The following is an 11,462-nucleotide window of genomic DNA, read 5'->3' as shown; positions in this document are numbered from 1 at the left end:
GCCCTAATTAAGCTCGCAGGTCTCTGCCCAACCCATATCTGGGAAAAAAACAAACTGTGACACAGATAACACCATCCATCTGGGTCACTGCAGCAGTTCTTAGTGATCCATCTGTACTGATACCAGAGATAGAGATTGGGAACACCCATTACTGTGCATCTGCCACCTCCACTCGCTTTGATCTCCTCTTTTCCAAACTCCTACTGTAGTCATCCTTAATCCACACATTGGGCTATTAATCACGCATGGCTCTGCACTGTTGCTTAATCATTTCATATTCATTTATTCTACTGACATAATTATGAAACATTTACTGTGAAGAAAGTACTATTCTAGACTGGTGTGTGTGTGTGTGTGTGTGTGTGTGTGTGTGTTCTTTTTAATCTTACTCATGTAAATACCTCCATCTTATTCAAAAAGAAAAAAAAGAACTTAAGGAAACTATGGCAGTGAGGAAATATGGTATCACTGTGCTCAGGAACTAAAACCTAGGAAAGAAGATAAGACCAACGTGGTGTTCATTAAAATACTCCACAAATATTCCAGTTCTTTTCTCCTAGGTATATAGTTGAGTTGAAATTACCCTCTCTAAAGTTAGGTGTGATCATGTGACTTCTTTTGGCTAATGAAACATGAGTTGAAGTGATGTGTATAACTTCCAGGTGGAGGTCTTAAGGGCCAATAAGGCAATTCACCACATTCCTTTTATTCTACCTTAGTGATCATAGAAGTATATGAGAAAGTAGTGCTTCCATCAGCCAGGGTTTTAAAGTGTCCACTATGAGCAAAGCTCCTCTCCCAGCCTTCACTGGATATGCAGCAGGAGTGAGAAACTTTCGTTGTATTAAAACACTGTGATTTTTAAACAGTTTTATTGAGGTATAATTTATATGCCACAAAATTCTCCTGTTTAAAGTATACAATTCAGTAGTTTTTAGTACATCTACAAAGTTATGTAACCATCACCATAATCTAATGTTAGAACACTTTCATCAGAACAACATCATTTAGAAGATTTAATCAACAAGAACTCTCATACCCATGAGCACTCACTCCCCATTTCTCCTTCATCTTCCCAGCCCTAGGCAATCACTAATCTACTTCTGTCTCTATAAATTTACCTATTCTGGGCATTTCACATAAATTGACGTGTACAATATGTGGTCTTTTGTGACTGTTTTCTTTCACCAGGCAGATTATTTTGGAGATTCATCCATGTTGTAGCATCTCTCAGTAATGTATTCCTTTTTATTGCTGAATACATTGTATGTATGTACCCATTTTGTTTATCCATTCACCACGTGTTGGACATTTGCGTTGTTTCCACTTTTTGGCATTTATGAATAATGCTGTTACAAACATTTTTGTAAAAGTTTGTGTTGTTATATATTTTTGTTTATCTTAGAATTGCTCTAGGTGAAATTGCTGGATCATATGATAATCACGTTTAACATTTTGAAGAACTGCCAAACTACTTTCCAAAGTGACCGCATCAGGGACTTCCCTGGTGGCGCAGTGGTTGAGAATCTGCCTGCCAATGCAGGGGACATGGGTTCGAGCCCTGGTCCTGGAAGATCCCACATGCCGTGGAGCAGCTAAGCCCATGCGCCACCACTACTGAGCCTGTGCTCTAGAGCCTGCGAGCCACAACTACTGAAGCCCGCAAGCCTAGACCCCGTGCTCTGCAACAAGAGAAGCCACTGCAATGAGAAGCCGCGCACCGCAACGAAGAGTAGCTCCCACTCGCCGCAACTAGAGGAAACCCATGTGCTGCAACGAAGACCCAACGCAGTTTTAAAAATTAATTAATTGTTTTTAAAAAACAACAAAAACAAAGTGCATCATTTTACATTCGCATCAGCAATGCTTAAAGATTCCAATTCCTTCACATCCTTACCAACAATTGCTATTGTCTGGCTTTTTTTATTATAGTCATTTAAGTGGGTATGAAATGGTATCTTACTATACTTTTGATATGCATTTCCCTAATGAGTAATGATGTTGTTCATTTTTTCATGTACTTATTCATCATTTGTAAATCTTTTTTGGAGAAATGTCTAGTAAATTCTTTGATCATTTTATAACTGGTATATTTCTTTTTTTTTTTAGATGTTGGGGGTAGGAGTTTACCAATTTATTTTTATTTATTTATGCTGTGTTGGGTCTTCGTTTCTGTGCGAGGGCTTTCTCTAGTTGTGGTAAGTGGGGGCCGCTCTTCATCGCGGTGCGTGGGCCTCTCACTATCGCAGCCTCTCTTGTTGAGGAGCACAGGCTCCAGATGCACAGCCTCAGTAGTTGTGGCTCACAGGCCCAGTTGCTCTGCAGCATGTGGGATCCTCCCAGACCAGGGCTCAAACCCGTGTCCCCTGCATTAGCAGGCAGATACTCAACCACTGCGCCACCAGGGAAGCCCCTATAACTGGTATATTTCTTATTATTGAGTTAGAAAAGTCCATTATATAATCTATACACAAGTCCCTTATCAAATATTTGATTTGCAAGTATTGTTTCCCATTCTGTGGGTTGCCTTTTCGCTTTCTTGATGATATGTTTGCAAGACAAAGGTTTTTAATTTTGACAATGTCCAATGTTTTGATTTTTTCTTTTATCACTTGTGCTTTAGATGTTATATCTAAGAAAACTTTGCCTAAGCCAAGGTCACAAAGATTTACTCCTATGAGTTCTTGTAGGAGTTTTATAGCATTAGCTCTTACATTTAGATCTATGATCCATTTCAAGAACATTTTTACGTGTGGTGTGAAGTAGGGGTCTAAATTCATTCTTTTGCATGTTGATATCCAGTTGCCCCAGACCCATTTGTTGAAAAGATTCTTATTTCTCCTATTGAATTGTCTTGGCACCTTCATCAAAAAGAATTGATCATAAACATAAGAATTTCTTTCTGGTCTCTTAATTCTATTCTTCTAATTCTATTCTTTTTTTAATTGGAGTATAATTGCTTTACAATGTTGTGTTGGTTTCTGCTGTACAACAAAGTGAATCAGCTATATGTATACATATATCCCCTCCTTTGGACCTCCCTTGCATTCCCACCCAAATCCCACCCATCTATGTCATCACAGAACAGCAAGCTGAGCTCCTTGTGCTATACAGCAGTTTCCCACTAGCTATCTATTTTACACATGGTAATGTATATATGTCAATCCTAATCTCCGAATTCGTCCCAACCTCCTCTTCCCCTGCCATGTCCACATGTCCATTCTCTACATCTGTGTCTCTATTCCTGCCCTGCAAATAGGTTCATCTGTACCATTTTTCCAGATTCCACATATATGTGTTAATATATGATATTTGTTTTTCTCTTTCTGACTTATTTCACTCTGTATGACAGACTCTAGGTCTATCCTCATCTCTACAAATGACCCACTTTCATTCCTTTTTATGGCTATGTAATATTCCATTGTATATATATGTACCACACATGTATCTATTCTATGCCAGTACCACACATAGTTACTGTAGCTTTGTAATAGGTTTTAAAATCTGGTAGTGTAAAGTCCTTCAATCTTGTCATTCCTTTTTAAGGATTGATTTGACTAGTGTAGGTTTTGCATTTCCATGAATTTTAAAGTAAGCTTGTCAATTTCTGCAGAAGGAAAGAAAGAAAGAAAAAGAAAGAAAGAAAGAAAGAAAGAAAGAAAGAAAGAAAGAAAGAAAGAAAGAAAGAAAGAAAGAAAGAAAGAAGAAAGAAAGAAAGGAAGAGGGAGGGAGGGAAGGAGGGAGGAAGGAAGGAAGGGGGAAGGAGGGAAGGAATTAGACCAGCTGGAATTTCAGGGAATTGCATTAAATCTGTAGATAAATTTGGGGAGTATTGCCATCTTAATACTGAATCCTCTGATCCATGAACATAAAGTATCTTCATTCATTTAGATCTTCCTTTATTTTTTTCAACAATGTCTTGTTGCTTTTGGTCTTGCACCTCTTTTGCTAAGTTTATTTTTAATGAGCTTTTACTCTTTTGGATGTTATTGTGAGTGAAATTGCTTTCTTAATTTCTTTCTTGTATTATTCATTGCTAGTGTATGGAAGTGCAATTGATTTTTGTAACCTTGCTAAATTCATTTATTCTAGTATTTTTTAGTAGCTTTCTTGGGATTTCTGCATAGAAGATCATGTTGTCTGCAAATACAAAGTTTTATTCTTTGTTTCTAATTTAATGTCTTTTATTTATTTTACTTTCTTAATTGCCCTCTCTAGAACCTCTGGTATGATACTGAAGAAAAGAATCCCAGAGATTTTGAGGTTGGTTGTTATTGCAACATAACCTTGCCTTTATATCAGTAATGCAAACATTAGATGGAGCAAAACAGAGATGGATTCCATTTAGTTGGCAAAATCAGGGAAGGCTTTTGTGAGAGTGACTTGGAAAGGATAAGCCTTGAAGGATGGAAGTGAAGCCATTCAGTACCAAAAACTACAATACTGAGTTTTACACCTTGATTTAGTCAAAGTTAATCGGTAAATGAAGAGTAGAGAGAAGACAGGAAATAAAAGTTAAGAGCAGAATATTTGTGAAAAGCTGTACAGGAGAGTTGAGGATGAAGATGGAAAGATCAATCCAGAGGCTACTGGCTACTGCTAAAGCCTAGAGAGGAAATAGCAAGTGCCAGAGCTAAGAGGTAATTAACGCTGCCTGTTCCCAGATCCCTCCTCTGTTCACATTTAGAGCTTCAGCAGTACCTACACTGCGTCGACCCAGGCTCCTAGAGTCCCCCAACTCCTAGCTAAAGGATATTTACTAGCTACTGAGCATGAATCTATTCTGAGCCTTGTTCCTGGCTCTGTTTTGATCTTGGACCTCAATATCAGGAACAGTATGAGTTTTCCACTTTTAAATTGCAAGATATCTTCTGACATTCTGTGATCTCCTTTTCTGCTTTGCCACAGGCCCAGGAATCAATGTACTTCTCTTGCCATTTTTCATGTTGCTCTAGCTCATGTCTTACCTAGATTTTCTCATCTCAGCTAGACTGCCTGTAGAGTAAAATCCAACGTCCTCAGCTCCTTTCGGTAGACCTGCAACCCTCATCCCCAAACACACGAAACAAGACACAAACAGCCAAAATTCCTCAAATGGAATTGTAGTCATTGACTGGTTTGTTTGATTTTGTTTGTTTTTACTAGACCTTATCAATATAAATTAAAATTTTTTAAAATTACAAAGTTTTAAAAATCTGACATAGTTTTGCTGTCACGATCCCCTTTTAAGTTAATAACTATGTCTAGCTGGGCTTCTCTTCTAATAATAATCACCATCCCTGAGTACCAGGCACTGTGCTAAGTCCTTTAACACGTTTACTGTTCACCACTGAAAAGTAGTCAACTCATGTCCATTTCACAGAGAAGGGCACTGAGGCTTAGAGAAGAAAATTTATTAGGCTATAGCCACAATTTCTAAATGTCGAAGCCAGTATTGGAACCCGCATTTATCCATTTGTTTCCCAAACCCACATCCTGCTATTATAGCCCACTACCTTTTTGAGTAGAGCCCATGAAACCCCTTTTAGATTCTTGCTCTTGCATTGTTGGGCATCGTGACTCTTTGCTTCCATGCAGCCCTTTTTTTCTAGAGTGTCAACTGATGTCTTTTCAAGTATGTACTTGTCTTACTGGGTTTAGTAATGTTTAAGAAACCTCTAAACTGATTGACGGTCATTTCATTAGAGTCTTCCTCTACACAGATAACATTTTTTGGAGTCCCATACTAGACTGGACTGCCTGAGAACAGGGTTTGTCCTTGGAACAAAGAAATGCTTAACAGGAAGTGTTTAATGAATAAATGAACAAATAAAACAAGCAAATAAATAAAATGGATGAATATATGAATGGACAATTTTAATACCTCATTCTTGCAACTGGCTTTTGCACTGTTTAAAGGCAGTGCTACCCTGTAGCAGTAAGTGAATGGAGATTGAATCCCAGCTTCATTGCTTAACAAGTTCTGTGAGGATGGATCATTACTTAACCTCTCCAAGCCTCAGATTGTTCCTTTGTAAAATGAGTAACAGTATCATATGGCATATGGAAGGCCATATGAGATAATGAAGGTAATGAATGCAACACAGAGTAAACATTCATTTACTATTATCTCCATTCCCTTACCTTTAAGACAAATTTTGCAACCTGAGTTTCCTCCTACTTTCCTTGTCTTGAGCTAGTTCTCCTTTGCCTGGATAATTACATTGGTATATGCTACCTAGCATCTAGAGATGGAGTATATCATAATGTTTGAAACTCAGACTCTGGAACCAGACGGCCTGCATTAAAGTACATACCCCACCACATCCTGCATGATCTAGGCAAGCATCTTGACATTACCTCGCCCCAGTTTCCTCATATGGAAAATGGGAATAATAATAGTGCCTTCTTCCCAGGGATGACAGCTTAGAATTAAATAAGTTAATGTCTATAAACTCATAGAACCATATCTAGCCCAGTGAAAGGCATTTAAGTGTTTACTTTATTACTATTATTGTCATTGGCATTATTACTACTACTACTACCACCACCACTGCTTCAGGCACTTAAGTAAAAGTGCCCTACAATGTTCTTCTTGGAGATAAGAGAACTGAATCTCTGCCTTCTTCATTTGCTATTGATCTCCAACTACTTGATGTTTACTACTGGATATCACAAGTGCCAATTGCCTTTCTGTCTAAACTCTCTTAAGTTTTTTGCTACTGAAAATTATGCCCAAGTACTTGCAATATCCTGAAGTTAGTCTGTCTCAATTTCAGGATCTATTCATTCTTTGTCTGTCCCATTTTGAGATATATAGAGTTCTACTGTTCCAAAATTAAGTGGTCCCTAGATCACTGACTGGTGTGTGTGTGTGTGTGTGTGTGTGTGTGTGTGTGTGTGTACATATTACCTCTGCTGTCATATGGTTTCTGACTTTGCTGGGAACAGTCATTTCTCATTTCCAGATAGCAGCCCTTCCTCTTCCAATTCATTGTCTCGAATCTGCTGTGGTTCTGCCAACCAGGAAAACCCAGCTTGTTTGAATTGTGAATATAGTACATGTGACGAGACCCTGACAGAGAGCCTCTGGGACCTCCCATGAGTCAAGAGAGCGAGCAACAGTGTGTGAACATTGTAACATAGAGTGTGGTTGCTTAGAGGATTCTTCTTAGCTCACTTTGTTATTCTTGGTTGTGGTCCAAGAGAGGTGAGCTTTTTCAGGTATCTGAGTCTTAAAGAGGTAGAGCATCATTATCCTAATTTTATTCTAGAAATGCAAAAAGCATTCAATTCATCCCTTGTCCACAGCATCCAGATGTTCTGGGCCATATAAGAACAGATACTGTACACTTGCTCGGGGAGGTGTGTAAAGGTTTTAACCATCTGACCTCTGAACCTCCTTCTAGTGCTTAGAAAACTCTGTACTGCCTGCAGGACAGATAGTCACTCTCCCTGGCTTCCTGGCCTCAGAATCCAGAGCAATAGTGTAATAGATTACAGGGCAATAGTGATGGCAACATCTAGTGCCCAGTGGCAATGGTGCCAGTGGTGGTATCCAGCCAATGGTACTGGTGGTGGCAGGGGTGTACTTCAGCGTTCAGGCTGCAGCAGCAGCAGTGTCAGTGCTAAGTGTCTGTTCTTGTGACACTACGTTGTGGATCCAATGAGCTGACCTCTTCTGGTCCCCTCCCATTTTCCAAGCCTGGTTTTTCATCCCTCCCAGCAATGTTATTACTACCCAATAATTTTCCAGAAAATTGCTTACATGCTTAAGCCAATCAGCACCACTTCTGTTGTTTTCCACCAAAAACCCTGTGTTGGACAGATGGCTGATTTATTATTTTCTATCTAAACCATATATAAAGCAAACACTTGATTTCAAATGATAGTTTATTCTTTGAATTGAATTGGACCACATATTGGATTATGGTTAGTAAATTTTATTGTCATATCCTTATTAGCACAATTATTCAGAAAAGGTGGCAAAATTCTATTTTGACTTACCACCTCCTATTTATTACAGTTTTACTCCCCTGAGTATCTTATAACCCAGCAAGTAGTGTTCAAATCATTTTTAAAAACCACTTTCCCCCTCTGTTTTCTTCTAGGACTTTTACAATTTCAGGTCTTAGGTTTAATCCATTTTGAGTTGATTTTTCTTCATGTTATAAGAAAAGGGGACATTTTCATTCTTTTGCATATGGATATCTAATTTTCCTGATGATGCTTATTGAAGAGACTATCCTTTCCTCATTCTGTATTCTTGGCACCCTTGCTGAAGATTAGTTGACTGTGTATGCATGGGTTTATTTCTGGGCTCTCTATTTTGTTCCATTGGTTGATGTGTCTGTTTTTATGCCAGAACTGTACTGTTTTGATTACTATAGCTTTGTACTATAATTTGAATTAAGTAAATGTGATTTGAAAAACAAATGTGCTTTGTTTTTCTTGCTCAAGATTGCTTTGGCTCTTCAGAGTATTTTGTGCTTCTATGTGAATTTTAGGATTGTTTTATCTATTGATCTTAGCAATGATTTTTTTGGATATGACACCAAAAACACAGGCAACAAAAGCAAAAATAAACAGGTGACATTATATCAAACTAAAAACTTCTGCACAGCAAAGGAAATCATCAACAAACCAACAGAATGGGAGAAAATATTTGTAGACCATATATCTTATAAGGGATAAATACCCCAAATATATAAGGAACTCATACAACTTAATAGCAAAAAAATAAAGTAAAATTAAATAACCCAATTAAAACATGGGCAAAGGAACTAAATCAATATTTCTCCAAAGAAGACATACAAATGGCCAACAGATATATGAAAAGATACCAATGAAAAAATGACGACAATGAAAAAATCATTGTCAGGGAGATGTGAATCAAAACTACAATGAGATATCACCTCACACCTATTAGGAAGGTTGTTATTTAAAAAATGAAAGACAAGGGTTGGCAAGGATGTGGAGAAAAGAGAATCCTTGTACACTGTTGGTAGGAAGGTATATTGGTACAGCTTTTATGGAAACCAGTATAAAGGGTCCTCAAAAGATTAAAAATAGAACTATCACATGACCCAGCAATCCCACTCCTGGGTATATATTCAAACAAACTCATTTAAGCTCTCTGAGCCTCTTGTACTCATCTTTAAAACTGAGCAGTGGGCTTCCCTGGTGGCGCAGTAGTTGAGAGTCCACCTGCCGATGCAGGGGACACGGGTTCGTGCCCCGGTCCAGGAAGATCCCACATGCCGCGGAGCGGCTGGGCCCGTGAGCCATGGCCGCCGATCCTGCGTGTCTGGAGCCTGTGCTCCACAACGGGAGAGGCCGCAACAGTGAGAGGCCCACGTACCGCAAAAAAACAAACAAACCAAAAAACACATAAAACTGAGCTGTTAATAGAATTCAATGATATGGAGTTAGCTTTTGCTCAGTAAAAATATAAAAACCAATGTAAATGTACCTAACATTGCCATTCAAGCAGAATGTTTTATACACTATATTATTTGGTTTTCCTAACGACTAGTATAAAATGTATAGAAAATGCAAATGATGTTTATCGATTTGGCCAAATGGATCGTGTTATATATTGGTAGCCACGTGGCATATTATAATTAACCTATAGTTTGGTGTCCAGAGATCCAGTTTTTAGACTGGTTCTACCATCCACCAACTGAGTGAACTTGGACATGCCATTAATATTGCTTGACCCGCTTTTTCATATTAGAAAAATGGGGAGTAGGAGTATAGTTAATCCAAAACCTACTTCACAGGGTTAGAATCAAAATGAGTTAACAGGTATGAAAGTGATTTGTAAAGAGTGATTTCCAAATAAGTATCAAATGATGGAAGAAGAGAGAAGAGGGTGTCTAAAGGTACTGTATTTGTGACTAATGTCATGATACAGATTTTTTATTAAGAAACTTACCTTACTTTCTTCTACTTTGTATGACAGACATAGTACTCTCATAACAATGTAATTGTATAGAAGGTTGTAAGAGGCAGACTGCTCAGAAAATACATTACACAGAATTGGAAGGGGGTGGATATAAAGTTAGAATTTCTGAGCCATGAAGACATCAGATAGCAATTTCAGAAAGGTGTAACTTTATTTAAAACCAAGCTGCTGTGAATTCTATCATGCTGCAGACACCTCTGAATCAACAATCTCTGTTGGCAAATTGTTATGCTGACAAATCTCACATAAACTGAAAATTTCCATTTTGTAAACAAGGAAGTGGGTTCCTGAGGGTCTGGATTATATCCTGAGCTGGAACTCTGGAAAACAGATTCCTTGCTTGAGTGACCCTACATAAGCCATTTCTCATTTTAGCAAAGAGATTCAAATATTTATCACCCATATCAGGGAGCAACTGTGAACTTTAATGTAACATTAAGTTTAAAACACTTCTACAAGTTTGGGAAACACAAAAACACATGGTTGGCTTCACTGGCTAGATTTTGTGTTATACAGTAGTATGGTGTGTTAATTTGGTCATCTTCATAACACTAGGGGGTCTATTTCCACTTCTATCCACAATAGGAAAAATGCAGAACACTGGTCCAGAAGCATCCAGGCCAGAATATTTGATGTACAGAAATGCAAATGTACATGCAGGTCAATACAGTTTGGATGATGTATCTTCCTTCTGCTGGGTCAGAGTCAATGTTCTTTATGATCACCACACCCATTATCTAAGCAGAATGAACTGAACATGTGATACAGCCATGCAGCTGGGTGAAAAATCACCAGCTTTCACAGGAAAGGGAAGTAGGTGAGATACATTTGCATACCATGGACTTTGGAACAAGCAACCTGCACATACATCACAAGAGGTATACAAGGGACAACGGTGTCCAAGAAGGGGCATCAAGTGGGAAGATGAGAGGTATTTGGCCCAGATCCCAGATACAGTGGGATTAAATGAGAAACCTATTAAAAGCTTTATACAATGTCTAGCTTACAGACGCTTAACATATCAATATTATTAGACATTAGTTTTCTTTCCTCCTGTTTCATAAAATTACTTTGTGGGAGGGGCACTATCTATATACTAAGGGGAGTTGGACTCCTTGACTGCAAGGAATCCTTCTAGCTTTACGAGTAGAATGAACCTGGCAGTAACTTAACCTTTGAGCAGCCCTGTTTTATCAAGGGCTGGCATCACTGTTTATAAAGATAGTAACCTCTTTGTGGTCCTCTGGCCTGCGAAGTGGGGTGAGTGAGAGGATGGAGAGGGGAATACCTGTTCCTGATCACGAGCTTGGTCCCAAGCCCATTTTTCATGTACATTTATTTTCCTATTTCTATTTCTAGGTGCTTTTCTAGATGCTCCAGCCAACTTCAGGGATGGTATGGGTTTACCTGTGGTCTTATGAGGAAAAGACAGGACCCAAGGGAAACAAGGAATTTGGAAGTCTTGGTCATCAGACCAACATCCTACAAGTTGGAAGAGTCTAGTCTTGTGTGATCT

This window comes from Delphinus delphis, chromosome 5, assembly GCF_949987515.2.
Source record: "Delphinus delphis chromosome 5, mDelDel1.2, whole genome shotgun sequence".
NCBI classification, from domain to species: Eukaryota; Metazoa; Chordata; class Mammalia; order Artiodactyla; family Delphinidae; genus Delphinus; species Delphinus delphis.
Note: the sequence above shows the minus strand (reverse complement) of the source record.